At 38.9% G+C, this 20,094-nt stretch overlaps 1 protein-coding gene across 5 annotated transcripts in view; it reads right to left on the bottom strand.

The window, feature by feature from the left end:
• Positions 1-20,094, bottom strand: part of FAM222B (family with sequence similarity 222 member B) — a 75,754-nt gene that overhangs the window by 15,316 nt on the left and 40,344 nt on the right. For 2 of the 5 annotated variants that reach the window (XM_081270990.1, XM_081270989.1), the window contains exon 2: positions 4,765-4,865. The exons of the other annotated variants lie outside the window; for them this stretch is intronic. The gene's annotated coding sequence lies outside the window, so the exon portion shown is untranslated. The remainder of the gene's footprint in view (positions 1-4,764; positions 4,866-20,094) is intronic. 5 annotated transcript variants of the gene reach the window in all.

Genomic DNA, 20,094 nt, shown 5'->3' with positions numbered 1-20,094 from the left:
GTCTCTCTAAATTGCTTAGGGTCTTGATAAGTTGCTGTGGCTGGCCCTCAAACTTGTGATTCTCCTGTCTAAGCCTCCCATTATAGGTGTGCACCACCACACCCAGCTATAATTAACCACTTTTTAAAAAGATATTTATTTTTAGTTTTAGGTGGACACAATATCTTTATTTTATTTTTATGTGGTGCTGAGAATCGAACTCAGTGCCTCATGAATGCTAGGTGAGTGTGCTACCACTTGAGCCACATCCCCAACCCCTAATTAACCACTTTTAAAGCAAAATTTACTTGTAAATTTTGAAGAATTCATCTTTTGTATCATGTTTCACACAATTAGGCTTCCTGGACCCCCCAAAAAAGAAAAGGGAGGGCATTGCTCCTAGGCTGCCAGCAGTCCCCTCTGGGTAGGTAATACTAACATTATATCAAAATGGTATGGACTACTGCTAGGTGTGGGGCTACACACTTGCAATCCCAACTACTTGGAAGCCTAAGGCAGGAGGCTGACAAGTTTTAAGGCTGGCCAGGGCAACTTATCAAGACCCTGTCTCACAATAAATATTTTAAAAGAGATAGTGATATAGATCTGTGGAAAAGCACTTGCCTCTCAAGCATAAGGCCCTTCTAGGTTCAATCACCAGTACCACAAAAAAAAAAAAAAATTGATTTAATTGGTGTTGTGTAGCAAAGAGACATATACAACCCAAACACACAACTCTGCTGTAGTGAAGGAAGTATTATCAACAATGCAAGCTCCTATGTACCTGGAAACAAGCTTTTCTCAAATTAAGTAGATTACAGTAAAATACATGAACTTCCTTCCCAATACTACAAAACCCAGAAACCATGATGGTGGATTATGGTTTAGATTACTACAAAAAGGAAGAGTGCTCAAAAATTAAACAAAGGCCTCAAAATCTCTTTATTTCCCTTAGAGGATTCTCTCAGGTATGTGAAACTACCTCGTTATGATGAGTATCTTAGAGCTCTAGCTTGCAAGACCAGGAAACCGAAAAGACACTTTATAAAAGGGAATGCTTAAACTGCATCTAAGATAGCAACTGCATAAAGAACTGAAGATTGGATGACTCAATGAGAACAGAACTGCCCAAGAGTTTTGTTTTTTTGGGGGGGGCACAGATTCGATCTTAAGTCTGTAGTGAGTGGGACAAAAGAAATGAACACAGTGTGCCAACTGCAGAGCCTTAAGAAATAAAATGTCGGGCTGGGGATGTGGCTCAAGCGGTAGCGCGCTCGCCTGGCGTGCGTGCGGCCTGGGTTCGATCCTCAGCACCACATACAAACAAAGATGTTGTGTCCGCCGAAAATTAAAAAAATAAAAATATTTAAAAAAATTCTCTCTCTCTCTCTCTCTCTCAAAAAGAGAGGGCTAAGGAGAATTATTTAAAAAAAAAAACTTAAACAGTACCTATTATTTGGGCAGAAATTTTTCTTTATACTTTGGCACATTATTTCTATAAATAAGTTTAAAATAAGGAAAAATTTTCAGGCATGATGGTGCACACACCTGTGCATGCACCATCCCAACGACTCAGAAGGCTAGGACAAGAGGATCAGAAGTTCTGGGTCAGGCTCAACAAATCAGGGAGACCCTCAGCAACTTAGACCGTGTCTCCAAATAAAAAATTAAAATGGGCTAAAGATGTAGAGTAGTGGTAAAGTGCACTGGAGTTAAATCCCCAGTACCAAATAATAATAATAAATACAAATAAAGAAAAATTTACCAAACTCAAACCCTCAAACCTAAAGCAATGTTCACATGTGGATTGCTGATACACTGATAATGAAAGTTCAAAGCAGACATTCACTCAGCAGTCTAGCAGATACCACTCTGTCCCTGCACATTTTTTTGTGTGTTTATTTATTTTATTTGATACTGAGAATCAAACCCAGTGTCTCATTACATGCTAGGCAAGAGCTCTACCACTGAGCCACAAACCTCCCCCACCCTGCACTTTTTTGTTGTTGTTGTTGTTTTAATTTGTTATACATGACAGCAGAATGCATTTTGATTCATAGTACACAAATGGGGCACAATTTTTCATTTCTCTATTGTACAAATAGTAGAATCACACCATTCATTTGTTCATACATGTATCCCCTCTGCACTTTATATATATTTTAGATGTAGTTGGACACACAACCTTTATTCTATTTATTTATTTTTATGTGGTGCTGAGGATCAAACCCAGGGCCTCACTCGTGCTAGGTAAGCGCTCTACCACTGAGCCACAACCCCAGCCCCACCCCTGCACTTTTTAATAATTTGTTTTCCAATATTCGGAATTTTTTTTTAGTTTAATGATCCTAATTGGCTTTATTTTTTTAATCCTAGAATTAAAGATAACACTTCAATCCATACAATAACAGAATAAGGGTTTCTTAGATTTCTCTCCTCCTACAACCCAGAGACACATTTATTTAGAAAAACAGATATATATTCAAGGCAGAATCTATCCCTTGAAGCTTCCTGGCTTGTGGAGGTTGTAATCAAACAGGAAAAAAGCAACTTCCCTCCACAACCCATTCTAGAAAGCAGAGATGTCAGTATAAAGCATTCTCCCTTGCGAGCTATCTCAAGGAAGAGATATATTTTGAGGTAAAATGAGAAATACATGTTCAAAGAAGAATGTGGGTCATCTTGAGCTTTTGGAGTAAAGCAAAGAATCCACATTCAAGGGAGAATATCGACCATTCCCAGAGGGAGAGAGCAACCCTAGAATACTTTTGAGCTCTCTCCCTGGCATCCCTCTGGGTTGCTAAATATAGAAATTCTAATTTGTGACACCCCCTCCCCCATTTTTAAGAGTTCTGGGATCCATCTGCCATCCTTTCCAAAAGACTGCCTTCAATGCTAAGGGAGGCTTCAAGCCCCTTGACCAGTTTTACTCATGTCAAGAATCAAATCCTGCTAGGTCAGGGAAGAAATGGAATGGACTCAAGACTGTGAAGTTTATAGGGGCTGTGATTAAAAGGGAAAAAAGTAGGCTAGGGTTGTAGCTCAATGTTTGAGCTCTTGCTTCACATGCATGAGGCATTGGGTTTGTTCCTCAGCACCATATAAAAAATAAACAAGTAAAACAAAGATATTGTGTCCATCTACAACTAAAAAAATAATAACAACAACAATAAAAAAAGGAATAAAGCAAGTTTCCTCCACAACTCATTCTAGAAAGCTGAGATGTCAGTATAAAGTATTCCTCTAGAGGTGTGGCAGCTAAACACAGGCCTTTTATTTAAAAACTTTAAATCACCTCCACATTATTATCACATCTGCTTTTTCTTAAACATAAATCCCAATATAATTTTACAGCTCATATTTCCAGGAGCACAATTAGACTCAGAAAATTAACACTAGCATTATCTTCTGAAAGGGCCTCAAAATTCAACTCCTGCCTTCAGAACAGATCAAGTAGTAATGCTGCAGACATCACAGCAAAAACAGAATGGTTTCCTTGGCCTCTCTGTGAGCTCTCAGCAAGCTTTGCTTCTACCAGCTGGTAAGCCAGGACTGCTACCTGAGGGGCCAGAGCTATGGTATCACAGCACAGAACTAGGGTGTTCAAGTTCTCCTGAGGCACCTGCACAAGGGCTGGCATTTCCCAGGCTACCACTAATTAAGGAATAAACCTATTTTCCCCATTGGAAAAATTCAAATGTACTTTCATCTCTCTCTCCTGAGCCTTGCCTCTGTTCAGAAGAATATTAGATGTTTCATTAGAGTTGTGATATGACTTTCTCTGCTCTCCTGGGTAGAATCTGATAAAGGGTCATCTTTGCCTGGGGTGGGGGATCCGTGCTGGTAGGGAAACCTCAATCTGCATTTGTACTGTTTCTCCCTTCTCAAGTTTTTTTTTAATATTTATTTTTTACTTGTAGTTGGACACAATACCTTTATTTTATTTATTTTTATGTGGTGCTGAGGATCGAACCCAGGGCCTCACTCGTGTTCTACCACTAAGCCATAACCCCAGCCTTCCCTACTCAGGTTTAAGACAACTGAAGGATAAGTAAAAGAGCAAGAACATTCCTCATACATGATTTGGTGGGAAAAGATACATTCTATTAAATGAAAACTTCCTTGGGGAGTGATGGAGGCATATGATGAGCCAATTCAACTTCCCCTGACAGTCTTACCATCCACCATCTATCTATCTAGTGCCTTCAATACTACTTCACCAGTTTTTTCCTGTTTTTCTTAATCTGCCTTCAATCCCCACCTTGAAAACAAACCAAAAAAACCCTCCTTGGTCACCCCAAAACCCAGATTGATCAGCCCAGCTTCTGACTCACGCTGTGACTCAAAAATTTAAATCTGCCATTTATGGACTTTAATTGTGGCTCAGCAGAAGAGTACTTGCCTAGCATGTGAGGCACTGGGTTTCATTTTCAGCACAACATATAAATAAATAAAATAAAAGTCCATCGACAACTTAAAAAAAAAAGTCAGGTGCAGCAGCACATGCCAATAATTCTAGGTACTCATGAGGCTGAGGAAGGAGGATTCGATTTGAGACCAATCTGAACAATTCAGTGAAACCCTGTCTCAAAGAAAAAGAAAAGGGCTGGGGCTGTAGCTCAGTTGGCAGAACACTTGCCTAGCATGTGTGAGGCACTGGGTTCGATCCTTAGCACCACATAAAAATAAACAAATAAAATAAAGGTATTGTGTCCATCTACAACTACCCAAAAAAAAAAAAAAAAAAAAAAGGCCAGAAAAGTAGCCAGGTGTGGTGGCGCATACCTGCAAATCCAGTAGCTCAGGAGGCTGAGGCAAGAGGTTCACAAATTCAAAGCCAGTCCCAGCAACAGCAAGGTGCTGAGCAACTCAGTGAGACCTTGTCTCTATTAAAAAAAAAAAAAAAAAAAAGTAGGGCTTGGGATATGGCTCACTGGTTGAGTGCCCGAGTCCAAAACCCAGAAAAGTGTCTGGGGACGTAGCACAGTAGTAGAGTGCTTGCCTAGTAAGCGCAATGCTTTGGGTTCAATCCACAGTACAACTCAAAAAAAAAAGTGGAATTGGGAATAGTGCCTAAATCAGAGCATCACTGCCACCCCAGGTACGGGGGGGGGGGGGGGGGCGGGGGGGGGATGTTACATCCATTGTTTATCTGACTCCTAAATACATTCATCTTAAAGAGATTATGATTAAGAAACTCAATTAGGGGCTGGGGATGTGGCTCAAGCGGTAGCGCGCTCGCCTGGCATGCGTGCGGCCCGGGTTCGATCCTCAGCACCACATACCAACAAAGATGTTGTGTCCGCCGAGAACTAAAAAATAAATATTAAAAATTCTCTCTCTCTCTCTCTCCTCTCTCACTCTCTCTTAAAAAAAAAAAAGAAAAGAAAAGAAAGAAACTCAATTAGGGGCTTGGGTTGTGGTTTAGTGGTCGTGCGCTTGCCTAGCACATGTAAGGCACTGGGTTTGATCCTCAGCACACATAAAAATAAACAAATAAAAGAAAGGTATGTGTCCATTTATAACGAAAGGAAAGAAAGAAAGAAGGAAAAAAACCAAATTAATTAAAATAATTATTACCAGTATCTTTGACAAGCTCTGTCATTCATAAGTCAAAGGCTTAACTAAAAATTTGAGAACTTTTGATAGTCAGGGAACATTTTATCCTGTTCTTTTACTCCTGCAGTCCAAGAAATGTGAGTTATTAAAACCTAGAGGGAGGACTGAGGTTCTGGCTCAGTGGTAGAGCACTTGCCTAGCATGTATGAGGCACTGGGTTCGATTCTCAGCATCACATATAAATAAGTAAATGAAATAAAGGTCCATCAACATCTTTTTAAAAAATTAAACAAACAAACAAAAAAACACCAAGAGGGAGCCAGGCGTGGTGGCACATGCCTGTAATTGCAGTGGCTTGGGGAGGCTGAGACAGGAAAATCGCAAGTTCAAAGCCAGACTCAGCAAAAGTTGAGGCACTAAACAACTTAGTGAGACCCTGTCTTAAATAAAAAACAAAGTAAGGCTGGGGATGTGGCTCAGTGGCTGAGTGTTCCCGAGTTCAATCCCTGGTACCCACCCACCAAATAAAATAAAACCTAGAGGGGTTGGGAGTGTAGCTCATTGGTAGAATGTGTGCCTAGAATGTGTGAGGCACTGGGTTAGATCCTCAGCACCACATAAAAATAAATGAAATAAAGGTATTGGGGTCCATCTAAAACTAAAAAATAAAAATAAACCTAGAGGGACCAAAATACTTCTCTTGGAAAAATAAGCAGCACCAAAGATGGCAAAAAATTATAAGTTTATTGAATTAGATTCTGCATGATCATCTTTTTTTTTTTGGGGGGGGGGGTCACCAGGGCTCTTTACCACTGAGCCACATTCCCTGTCCTTTTTACTTTTTATTTTGAGACAGGGTCTCAGTAAGTCGTTGAAGGCCTCACTAAATTGCTGAGGCTGGCTTTGAACATGAGATCCTCTTGCCTTAGCCTCCTGAGTCACTGGGATTACAGGCCTGCACCACCACACCCAGTCACTGGGATTACAGGCCTGCACCACCACACCCAGCAAATCAGTCATTCTTTAAGGTGTTTTATAATCTATGCAAAAGGTACTTCGGTCACCCAAGTAACTGTGAAATCCCTGCTAAAATTATCCTTTCACTATTTGTTCAAGCTTAATAATGTTCAGACACTGCTTAAAGGCCTCTTTCTTCTCTATTATGAACCTAACAGGGGACCTAAAAGCCACTTGCAATTTTAACCTTACAACTCTAGGCTGGGGAAAGAATGGATGTTCACTCTGGACTTAGCTTGCTGAGACTCCATGACTGTGTCTGCTACAAACCAACTTTAGGGGTTTGGAAATCTCCTTCAAAATTCTACCATTACAAAATTTATCACACAGGTTCTCACTTTATTTCCCATCCCTACCCTAGTCCTCAAAGTACTTTCGGTGGCAAAAAATTGTTCTTCTATAGATCACTAACTACTTATTTCTAATCCAGTGCTATCTCTTGAATTCTTATTCAAGTACCAAAAAGTGTTCTCTTCCCTTGGACATTTTAACCTTTTGATTTGAATGTGAACTTCCTAAGACTGGTGCTTATCTAAACTTTTTAAAAAACATATGACAAATGTATTATCAATAAGGGAGAAAAAATGGTCATGCTCCCTCTTTTGGAACTGTGTCACCTTTCAAGTTCTTTCAGAGATATGTGTCACATATATTTAAACATGTGACTTTTTTTGCAGGGGGTTAGAGGCAGTAGGGATTTCACCCTGGCGTGCTTTACCGCTGAGCTACATCCCTGCTTCTGTTTTATTTTGAGACAGGGTCTCATTAAGTTGCTGAGGCCCTGGAACTTAGAATCCTCCTGCCTCAGCAACTTGGGAGGCTAAGACAGGAGGATTGCAAGTTTGAGGCCAGCCTCAGCAACTTAGCAAGACCCTGTCTCAAAATATAAAATAAAAAGATCTGGAGGGCTGGAGCTCAGCAGTAGAGCACTCATCTCACATATCTGACGTCCTGGGTTTGAGTCTCAGCACCATATAAAGATACATAAAATAAAGGTATTGTGTCCATCTACAACTAAAAAAAATATATATATTTATTTTTTTTTAAAAAAAGGTCTGGAGATATGACTGTGAAGTATCCCTGAGTTAAATATCCAATACCACCCCATCACCACCAAAAAAAGTGTCATCTTAAACTGGATTGGTCTAGGTCTAAGAAGTGAATAGCTGTTGCCTCCTTTCATGAATGAAGGTGTGAAAGATCAGAGTGGATCCCTTTTCAGTGCAATTCAATAAGAATTCTAGTCCTTCATCCACAGAGTAGTTTTATGAAAATAAACATAGAGGCTATATATATATCATGAAGTTACAGTCTGGACTCTTCCCTTCAAAGTTGTCCCATTGTCTTGGTAAAATTTGTGTGTCTCAACCCTGTTTTCCCTTCAATTCTTGCAGTGCACTCAGTCCCTTTTATAAAAGGACAGTAGAAGTGCTGGGTGCAGTGGCACACACCTGTAATTCCAGCAGCTCAGGAGGCTAAGATGGAAGGATTGCAAGTTCAAAGCCAGCTTCAGCAAAAAGTGAGACACTAAATAACTCCGTGAGATCTTGTCTCAAATAAAATACCAAAACAAATAGTACTGGGGATGTGGCTCAGTGGTTGAGTGCCCCTGAGTTCAATCCCCAGTACCCAAAAACAAAACAAAAGAGGAAAGCAGACAGTTTTTACTTCAATGGTAAAGACCTGGAGAGAAATGCAGAGCCTACCTTTTAATTATCCTTCCAAGTTACAGGGTCAGAAATGCGATTATTCATATAATACATGTTACTGGCTCATATTTCTGAACTTCAGGTTCTGACACTCCCCCCCACTCCCCTGGCCCCAGTACTGGGGATTGAGCCCACTAAGCTATATCCCCAGACAGGGTCCCACTAAATTGCTGAGGCTGGCCTTGAACTTGTAATTCTCCTGCCTTAACCAGGAGTTGCTGGGGTTATGGGTGTGAGCCACCATGATCAGCTGAAACTTTTTTTTTGGGGGGGGGAGTGCAGTGATGGGGTATTAAACCCAGGGCCTTAGCATGCTAATAAACAGGTGCTCAACAACTATGTGAGGTACCCAGCACTGCAACTTATTTAAATTCTTACCATTGAAGCACATAACAGAAGTGCTAACTAGTGTGTATGTACTTTCACTCTAGGAGTGAGAGAACATAAACATACCTGGGTACTTTTATTGATAAGTTATCATTTGGGGGCTGGGGCTGTAGCTCATTGGTAGAGTGCCCGCCTCACACGTGTGGGGCACTGGGTTCGATCCTCAGCACCACATAAAATTAAATAAAGATATTGTGTCCAACTACAACTAAAAAAACTATTTAAAAAAAGAAAAGTATCATTTGCTTTCTGTACTTTAATCCCCAGCCTAGTAAAAATGAGTATTCCTAAAAATGTAAATAAGCAGGCTGTATTTATTGAGGGCAGTTAACCCAGAACTTTCAAGTTTTCATTTTGTTATATAACAGGTTTGAGTTTCAGAAGCCCTATCAGGGCTGAATCACTATAACTCCACCTCAGAAGGGTAGAATGACCTTAATATTTAATCACAATCATAATCACAAGCAGAGTTCTCAAACTGGAAACAATTTTGCTCATAAATACTTGGGTTTATGCCCAGAAAGACAATGAAAACAAGAGACCAAGAGAATTCTACCAAACATTTAAAGAATACTACCAGTGCTTTTCAAACTCTTCCAAAAAACTGAAGAGGGAATACATCCAACTCATTTTATGAGGCTAGCATTACTGTGACACCAAAGCAAGACAAGAACACTACAGAAAAATTCCATGATGAATACAGACACAAAAATCCTCAACAAAATGATTACAAACTGAATTCAACAGCACATTAAAAGGATCATTCACTTGATCAAGTGGGATTTATCCCAAGGATGTAAGGATGGTTTAACATAGGCAAATCTATACAGGTGATGAATCAGACTAACAGAATTAAAGAAAAATATCTGATCATGTCAACAGAAGGAGAAAGCCAGGTACAATGGGATATCGCTGTAATCCCAACAACTCCAGAGGCTGAAGGAAAGAGGATCACACGTTCTAGGTCAGCTTCAGCAACTTAGCAAGACTGTCTCAAAATAAAAAGGCCATAAAAAATAAAAAGGCTGAAAGCTTTTTTCTAATGTCAGAAGTAAGACAGGGCCACTCTTGCCACTTCTATTCAATATAGTACTGAAAGTCCTAGCCAGAGCAATTAAACATGAAAAAGAAATGAAAGGCTTCCAAACTGGAAAGGAAGAAGTAAAATTATGTTTGCCCATGACATGATCTTATATACAGAAAATCCCTGAAAGCTCATCAAAAAACTGTCAAAGTTCAATAAAGCTGGAGGCTAGTTGGAGAGGTAGCTCCGTGGTAGAGTGTTTACTTACCATGCACGAAGTCCTGGGTTCAATCCTAAGTACTAGGGGGGTGAAAAAAATAATAGGGGGGCTGGGGATGTGGCTCAAGCGGTAGCGCGCTCGCCTGGCATGCGTGCGGCCCGGGTTCGATCCTCAGCACCACATACCAACAGAGATGTTGTGTCCGCCGAGAACTAAGAAATAAATATTAAAAAAATTCTCTCTCTCTCTCTCTCTCCTCTCTCACTCTCTCTTTAAAAAAAAAAAAATAATAATAATAATAATAGGGCTGGGGATTTAGCTCAGTTGGTAGAGGGGCTGCCTTGAGCACAAGGCCCTGGGTTCAATCCCCAGCACACACACACACACAAAAGTAATAAAGTTGCAGGATACAAAATAAACATACACAAATAAGCTATATTTCTTTAAAATAACAGTGAACTCTTGTAAACCCCAGCTACTGAAGAGGCTAAAGCAAGAGGATTCCAAGTTTGAGCTCAGCCTGGGAAACTTCAAGTTAAGCAAGCACTCTACCACTGAGCTAGATTTTTTTTTTTCTTTAAAGGAAATCTGTAGGAAAGATATCAAAGTTGACCATAATTTTAAGTTTCAGTGTGTTTAGAAAGTTCTTTAATAGGCTCTGAGTGAGGTCAAAAGCAAGTCAGACCATGGGACTGGGGATGTGCCTCAGTGATAAGAGTGCCTATCTGGCATTGAGGGTTGGGGTTCTAATTCCCAACACTCCCCCGCCCCCCCCCCCCAAAAAAAAGACCAGAGACAGGTTTTTTTTTTGTTTTTTTTTTTTTTTTTAAAGAGAGAGAGAGAGAGAGAGAGAGAGAGAGAGAGAGGAGAGAAATAATTTTAATATTTATTTTTTAGTTTTCGGCGGACACAACATCTTTGTTTGTATGTGGTGCTGAGGATCGAACCCGGGCCGCACGCATGCCAGGCGAGCGCACTACCGCTTGAGCCACATCCCCAGCCCCAGAGACAGGTTTTTATTCTGATAAAAATGGAAAAAAGTTCCCCAGTATAGCTTCTATAATCTTATAAATTGTAGGTACAACGTGGAAAAATAATTTTAAAATTTAACAAGGTATTAAATTTCAGAAGTCATGTGTTTAGAGAATACTAAATAAATAATTTATGCCCTTTCCTCCCTCCCTTAACTGCATAACATACAAGTGGCCAAATTTCCCCAGTATAGAATCCTTTGCCTCAGAGTCACCTCACCAGAAAGTAAGGACCTTAAAACCTAGTCTAGAGTCTAGAATTTCAAGTTGAAATGATAATAAAAATTTAAAACTTAGAGTCATTTAGAAAATTTGCTCTAGCAGGGCTCAATGCTGTACACCTGAAATCCCAGATACTCAGGAAACTGAGCAGGAGAATGTCATCACATCCGAAGTCAGTGTTGGCAACTTAGCAAGATCATATCTCAAAATTAGAGGTGTGGGGGTGGAGCAGCTGGGGATAGAGCTGGGTAGTAGAAGCACCTCTGGGTTCAATGCCCAGTACAAGGACAAGAAAAGAAAAGGAAAAGAAAAAAAGGAAAGTAAGCAAGCTTGCTCTATTTTCCCCCTACCCTTGTACTGGGAATTGAACCCAGAGGTGCTTGCTACTGTACTGAATACCTCCCCATTCCTTTTGATTTTTTCTTTCTTTTCTTTTTGTCTTTTTTGGAACTGGGGGTTGAACCTAGGGCTTTGTGAATGCAAGGGAGATGCTTTGCCAGTGGGCTACATCCCAGCCCCCTTTTTATTTTTTGAGACAGGTTCTCACTAAATGGCTGAGATTGGTCCCTGTACCCACCCAAATTTGCCTGTTCTAAGTTTACAACTTATAGTTAATTATTCTGAACCAAGTCTAAATCAAAGTTTTTGGTTCTATATACCTCCATTTTCTGACCCTATTACTTTGATGAAGTACTGGTACATAGATAATGCTCCTTTTTGGTGACTAAATGTCTATAATCATTGTACACTGCTGGGCTTTTTTTCCTTTCTTTTTGGTACTAGGGATTGAGTCCAGGGATACTTTGCCACTGAGCTACATCCCCAGATCTTTTGTTTTTCATTTTGAATCAAGGTCTTGCTAAATTGCTTAGGGCCTTGAATTTGCAATACTCCTGCCTCAGCCTCCTGAGTCACAGAGATTACAAGCATATGCCACCATGCCTGGCTGGGCTTAAAATTTTTAAGAGGCAATAAGTCTATATTTTTACTTTATAAAGAGTAACACTGAAGGCTGAGTTGTGGCTTAGCAGTAGAGTGCTCACCTAGCATGTGTTGAGGCCCTGGGTCTATTCTCAGCACCACATATAAATAAATAAAATAAAGGTATTGTGTCCACCACAACTAATAAATAAATAGATAGAGAGTAGCACTGCAAGAAAGCACTGTTTAAAAATGTTTTAAGAACAGTTTAGATGAAATTTTGCATAGGTAAAGTATTATATAAATGGGAACAGTGAAAGAGAGAGGATTTATAACAACAAGGAGTGCATTTGAGGGGAGTGTAGACACTATTCCCACTAAAGGTATTCGTACAGAAATGTAAGCAGTTACTTTTTATATTCAGGGGGGCAGGTACCAGGAATTGAACTCAGGGGCAGTTGAACACTGAGCTATGTCCCCCAACCCTATTTTTTTTTTTTTAAGAGACAGGGTCTCATCGGGTAGCTTAGCACTTGCTGTTGAACTCGCTTGTTCAAAGGTTGGCTCTGAACTCTCGATCCTCCTGCCTCAACCTCCGAAGCTGCTAAGATTACAGACATGCGTTACTGTGCCTGGCTGTATTTTTAAATAATGCAAACTGCAAATACAGTGTAAATCATTTTTTTAACCTTATAACACCAACAAATATTTTTTTAAAAAAATCTAAAACACCCCAAGTTGAAGACATAGTGAAGGATAACTACAGTGAGATATCAAACTGATCCATTCTTATTGGATCATATCAACAGTTTTTTAAATGCTCGTACTAGCTAGGCCCAGTGACGCAAACCTGTAATCCCAGGGACTGAAGCAGGAGGACTACAAGTTCAAGACTAGCCTCAGAAACTTACCAAGATCCAGTCTCAAAATAAAAAATAAAACAGGCTGGATGCAGTGGAATATGCCTATAATCCCAGCAACTTGGGAGGCTAAGGCAGAAGGATCAAAAGCTCAACCCAGCCTCAGCAATTTAGTTAGGCCTTAAGCAAAGTAGTGAGAACCTGTCTCAAATTTTTTTTAAAAAGGAGGGGAGGGCTGGAGTTGTAGCTCAGTGGTAGAGCACTTGCCTTGTAACTGGGTTTGATCCTCAGCACCACATAAAAATAAATAAATAAAATAAAGGTATTGTGTCCATCTACAACTAAAAAATTTTTTAAATAAAAAGGGCTGGGGATGTGTCTCAGTGTAAGCACCTCTGGGTTCAATCATTAGCACCAAAAATTAATCAATCAATTAATTAATTAAACAAGCTGAGGTTGTAGCTCAGTGGTACAGAACCCCTAAGCTTAATGCCAGTACTAGTGGAGGGCCAATCAACAAATTACCTCATAATCTTTGATACAGTAATTTCACTTCTAAAATCTAATTTAAGGAAATAATCAAAGATGTTAACAAAGGTTAACAACAACTCTATTCACTGCCCTATGGTTCACATGGTGTAAAACTAGAAACAATTTGAACGTCCAAAAGCAAGAAAATAGTTAAATATATTACAAGATATTTGTTTTAATAAAATTTGCGTATACCAACTTTAATTTTTTAAAAAAATATTTTAGGGGCTGAGGTTGTGGCTCAACAGTAGAGCACGAACATAGCATGTATGAGACACTTGGTTTGATCCTCAGCATCTCATAAGAATAAATAAATAAATGTATTATGTTCATCTACAACTAAAAAATATTTTAAAGAACATACATGGGCTGTAGTTGTAGCTCAGTGGTTGAGCACTTGCCTCGCATATGTAAGGCACCACCAGGTTCGATCTTCAACATCACATAAAAAATAAAGATATTTTAAAAAAGAAAGAACATACACAGACAAAGAAAAATGTCTATGATGGAATCCTAGGTAGAAAAGTATATTTAATATGTAAATAAGGAGCCAGGTACAGTAGTGCATGCCTGTAATCCCAGTAAATCGGGAGGCTGAAGCAAGTTTAAAGCCAGCCTCAGCAACTTGGTGAAGCACTCAGCAACTGAGCAAGATCTTGACTCTAAATAAAATACAAAAGAAGGGCTAGGGATATGGCCCAGTGGTTAAGCGCCTGGGTTCAATCCCTGGTTACCCCCCACCAAAAAAAAGTAAATATGGTACATAATAATATCAATTCCAGTCTTTTATTGCTGAAGACTGAGGGCATTTATATCCAGAGAACATTCTATAGTTCAGTTATACTCCCTGCATAATAAAAATTTTATAAACTTTATTAAATATATGTAAAAATTATGAAGTCATTTACATTTCACCATTAAATGCATAAAAGCATTTTGTGGAGATAAATTCTCATTACGGGACTACCTAGTTTAGAAAGACATTCTATATAGCTTGTGTTCCTTGAATATAAAGCTGACAGACTAGGAAGTAACCAGGAAAAACTAGATGGCAAGAGTAAGTCGTTTTTGGAAAAGAATCCTCGTTTAGATAAATATCAACCAAAATCAGATCACCTTAAGAAACCTGAATTGACAAGAACGATACTTAAGTAGTTAACTATGAAACCAGGCACAGTAGCACATGCCGGTTATCTCAGTGACTTGGAAGGCTGAGACAGGAGGATCACAAGTTTGAGGCCAGCCTCAGCAATTTTGTGAGGCCTGAAAGGAGGGATGTGACTTAAAAGTGCCTTGGGGTTCCATTTCCAGTACCAAAAAGCAAATCAACAACAAAAAAAGACAAGACTTTGAAAGAAGTTTGGCTGGGTTTGAATCTGTCACCTATTAACTGTGTAATCTTTTAATTAACCATCATCTGTAAAATGTACCCTACTCTCAACATTACGTACATTCTCAAGACTGAGATCCTCATTAGAGTAAGATATATTCTATACTTGTATACAAGATATCAAAATAGGGGCTGGGGATGTGGCTCAAGCGGTAGCGCGCTCGCCTGGAATGCGAGCGGCCCGGGTTCGATCCTCAGCACCACATACCAACAAAGATGTTGTGTCCGCCAAGAACTAAAAAAAAAAAAAAAAAAAATAGGGGCTGGGATTATAACTCAGTGGTAGAGAGCTTGCTTAGGATATGTGAGGCACTGGGTTTGATTCCCAGCACCACATACAAATAAATAAAATAAAGGTCCATCAACAACTAAAAAAATTTTTTTAAAAAGATATCAAAATATATTCTACTGTCATGTATATATAAAAATAACAAAGAAAAAAGTTTAAATAAATAAAATAAAACATGCCCTACTTCAGGAGACTATTATGAAGATTCAATGATGTATATAGTAAGGACTATTTTTATGATGGCTACAATTATTTTCTGAATCTATTAAAATATAGGTCACTTTCTTTTTTGTCAACAGAAGCAAATCACCACTTTTTGTTTGGCAGTTTCTTATGTTTAGTTTTTTGAGACAGAGTTTCACTGTTACCCAGGATCGTCTCCAACCTGTGAGCTCAAGGGATCCTCTCAACTCAACATCCCAAGCAGCTGGGACTAGAGTCATGTACCACCACACTTGGCCAATTTCTTTATACTCTGAATCATGTTCAGATATGTTGTTTCATCTTACATTTAAAAAGCCATCTTCTAAACTAGATGAAACAAATATCATTTCCCTGGATTAGGAAACCCAGACTCAGAAGAATTAAGTTACATGTCCAGTATTACATAGCCAGCATAGTGGTTCTGGTATTCAATCTCTGTTTTAACTCCTAGACTTATGCTCATTCCATTAAACAAAAAATTTCCAATCTATAACTTTTAAATGAAATGAGAAATATCACAAAGTAACATAGTAACAATGTTTACTGTTTCATAACTAACTACTTCAATTACCTGTATTATAAGAGTGTTTACTGGGTTGCAATCCTTATTGTAGGCATAGATAAAATATTTTTAAAATACCACACTATCCAATGGCTGCCAATCATGTCAATATTTATCAAGCTCCTATCATATCCTATGCCTTTCATTACACCATTATATACAATAAAAACATTCTAAGCCATGGTTTTACTTATACATGTGAATGTAATTACTGGCTTTCTTTCAATTAGGCAGGAGACTGGCTGGGTATGAATCCCAGCTCTGCCATTTATTAGCTGTGCCTTGCCAAAGTAACCTACCATCATTTGGAAAATGTACCCTACTTCATGAGATTACTATGAAGATTCAACGATGCACATTAAGCATTATTTACCTCTCCCAGATCAGCACTATGCACTATAACTCTATTAAATTAGCCTAATGCTTTTTTTTAATGGACACAATATCTTTATTTATTTATTTATTTTTTAGAGAGAGAGAGTTTTTTAATATTTATTTTTCAGTTTTCAGTGGACACAACATCTTTTTTTATTTTTATGTGGTGCTGAGGATCGAACCCAGGGTCTCACACATGTGAGGTGAGCACTCTACTGCTGAGCCACAACCCCAGCCCTAGCCTAATGCTTTGGAAGTAGTTCTTAGTGAAAATCCTTTCAAGGTAAGCAATAAGCCAGCAACTATAACCAAACCAAGAATGTACTGGAAAACTACACACAGGCAAAGAAAAGCTTTAAGTTCAAGTTTTTCCCAGGGCAAAACTGTATCATTCACACAGAGTAAACTGTATCAGAGAATAATACAAATAAATAATACAGTTTCCAATCTTAGCACAGAAAACTCTCCCCCCTCCTACCCTCATCTTCTTTCCTGAATGGGAGAAATAAACACTGACTAACTCTGAATCTACTCTCAACTCTTATCTTTTCTGAGTCAGTTTCCTTTTGGACACTTGTGCTGTGTCATCTTTCAAAAATGGGGCATCAAAGAGCCTGCCAAGATCTCTATAAGGAAATATTCCTCTGTTCCCCGAGTTATTTTAAATTTCTTAGCAAAGAGGAGTTCATACTTATCCTTGGTCACATACATACTATGTGTTCATTTGGTCTATCACTGTAGAACAAGCACTCTGTGCAACATGCCTTGAACTTATGTGCCCTGTATTTCTATTGGGAAGCTTCAGAGAGGCTAGTAAATTCTGTGCAGGTTGAGAATGAAGCTTTATTTATAACTAATAAACACACTGACTGCCATCTTCTATTTTTCTGCCATATAGAGCTAATTTACCAACAGGCAGATTTTTAAAGTACTAGGACAAGGACAAGGCGAGATTAAAACAGGCTGAATATTCCTCATCCAAAATTAATCTTATGAGGGCTGGAGATGTGGCTCAAGCGGTAGCGTGCTCACCTGGCATGCGTGCGGCCTGGGTTCGATCCTCAGCACCACATACAAATAAAGAAGTTGTGTCCGCTGAAAACTAAGAAATAAATAATGATATTCTCCCTCTCTCTCTCTCTCTCTCTCTCAAAAAAAAAAAAAAATTAATCTTATGAACAATGGTAGAAAACAAAAGTTCACAACTCTATTTTATTACTGTAACATGTCTCTTTCATTCCATATATCCATTCACTATCTTCTCTAGAATAAATTATTATTCTTACTTTATTAGTTTTCAATGGACCTTTATTTTATTTATTTATATGCAGGCTAAGAACCAAACCTAGTGCCTTACACATGATAGGAAAATGCTCTACCACTGAGCTACATCCCCAGCCCTTTTTATTTTTTAATTTTGAGACAGGGTCTTACTAAATTCTGAGGCTGGCCTTAAACTTGTGATCCTCCTGCCTCAGCCTCCCAAGTTGCTGGGATTACAGGTCTGTGCCACCAGCTCTAAACTAATTTCTTCTCAGTGTGGGATGTCCCTTACCAACTGAGAGTTCTTACAGACTCCAGTGCCTTCTGTTATTTTACTTTAATTGGATTAGAAATAGAAACTACCTAGCCAGACACAATGGTCTGGCTAAAATCACTTGAGCCCAGGATTTGAGGCCATCCTGGATAACACAGCAAAACTCCATCTCAAAACAGACAATCAAACAAACAAACAAAAATTGCCAGGTACAGTAGTGCATACCTGTAATCCCAATGACTCGGAAAACTGAGGCAGGAGGATTGCAAGTTCCAAGCCAGACTTGGCAACTCAACAAGGCCCTGCAACTTAGCAAGACCCTGTGTCAAAAAAAATAAATAATAGACTGGGGATGTACTTAGTGGTAAAGTCCCCCTGGGTCCAATCCCCAGTACCCAAAATAAATATATGAATAAATAAACAAATAAATCCCAAACTAAGTGAAAGTGAGGTAGATATCCACAAAGGAATAATTGCAGGAAATCAGAAACTAAGTAGTTTGAGGATCACATCCCTAGATAGGATATAGTAATCACTCCCGTAAAACAGAATGAGCCCCAATAAGGCCCACTCAGATCTTAGCTACTAATTATTACATTCTCTACTAAGAAGAACCATGACCCCCTGGAGAAATGGTAGAGGCAGAGAAAATACATCTTCTTATACAGAAAAGGAAGTTACTAACTATTCAAAGAATAATACTGACATGTCAAAAGACAGAAATAAAGATGCTCAACTGGTGGGGGAAACCTCAAAGAGAATTTTACACAGTGGAAATTAGAGGGCAATGAATTGGGACATGCATGTTTCATGTTTGAAGAAAAGAAGTCATAAGCTCCTGTTTTCTATCACTGTTGTTAATATGTTATTTTGGATAACACTGATCAATTCTTTCAAATAAGAGAACAGCAGAGAAGCCACAAGTCTGAGGTCAGCCTCAGCAACTGAGCAAGGCTTAGGTAACTTAGCAAGACCTTGTCTGAAAATAAAGTAAAAGGGGGGTGGGGGCTGGGGATGCAACTCAGTGGTAAAGTGACCCTGGATTCAATCCCTAGTACCTGGAGAAAAAAAATAAGTTACAAATAAATGCCACATGTGATCCTGAACTGTAAGCTTTTCCTATAAAATACTATATTGATAAAAATAGCAATATTTGAAGGGGTTCTGGTATTCATATATGGCAGTCATGTATCAATGTTAACTTCCTAATTTTCACAGTTGTATTATGGTAATACTACAGAATGTCTCTATTTGTAGGAAATACAACTAACTTTTTCAGGGGTGGCAGAACAATAAAGGTCAGTAACTGACTCTCAAATGATTCAAGAGAAAAAAAAATTGTACTATACTTAAAAATATTCTAGAAAAGTAAGACTGTTTCACCAGACACGGTGATGAACGCCTGTAATCAGTGGCTAGGGAGGCTGAGTCAGGAGGTTCAAAGCCTCAACAACTGTGAGGTGCTTAACAACTCAGTGAGACCTGTCTCTAAATAAAATATAAAATAGGGCTGGAAATGTGGCTCAGTGGTTGAGTGCCCCTGAGTTCAATCCTCAATATATAAAAAAAAAAAGTGAGATTGTTCCAAAATAATATTTTAAATATATAGATACAATGCTGAGTTCTAGAAAGGGAACTATAGATCATAAAGAAGAGTAGGAGAGAATGTATATTAATAATTATTCTTTTTATAGGCGGAGTACTAGGGATTGAACCCATGAGCAACCTACAACCAGGCTACAGCCCCAGCCTCTTTTTACTTTGAGACAGGGTCTTGCCAAATTGTTGAGGCAGGCTTTCAACTTACAGTCCTACTACTTCAGGCTCCAGAGTAGCTGGGATTACAGACGTATGTGCCACCATGCCTGGCCAATTCTCATCCATTTTTATTTTCATTTATTATTATTATTTTCTATTATTATTATTAGTAGTAGTAATAGTAGTAGTAGTAGTATTCTGAGGATTGAATTCAGGGGCACTTAACCACTAAGGCACATCCCCTGCCTTTTTTGTGTGTATTATTCAGAGACAGGGTCTCACCAAGTTGCTTAGAGCTTTCCTAATTGCTGAGACTGGCTTTGAACTTGTAATCATCTTTCCTCAGCCTCCCAAACCACTGGGATTACAGGCATGAGCCACCTTGCCCAATTCTCATGGATCTTAATGGAAATGTCTTATTTCAGAATTGGTGAGTATCCACACTGGGGGTCTTCCCACCTGGAATAGGTTTCCTGCATCTTTCTGCCTCATTAGCTTCCTATTTCTTTTCTATGTTTA

Source organism: Spermophilus citellus (assembly GCF_964194105.1).
Source record: "Spermophilus citellus genome assembly, chromosome: 17".
NCBI lineage: Eukaryota > Metazoa > Chordata > Mammalia > Rodentia > Sciuridae > Spermophilus > Spermophilus citellus.
This window is presented reverse-complemented; position numbering and strand designations above follow the sequence as displayed.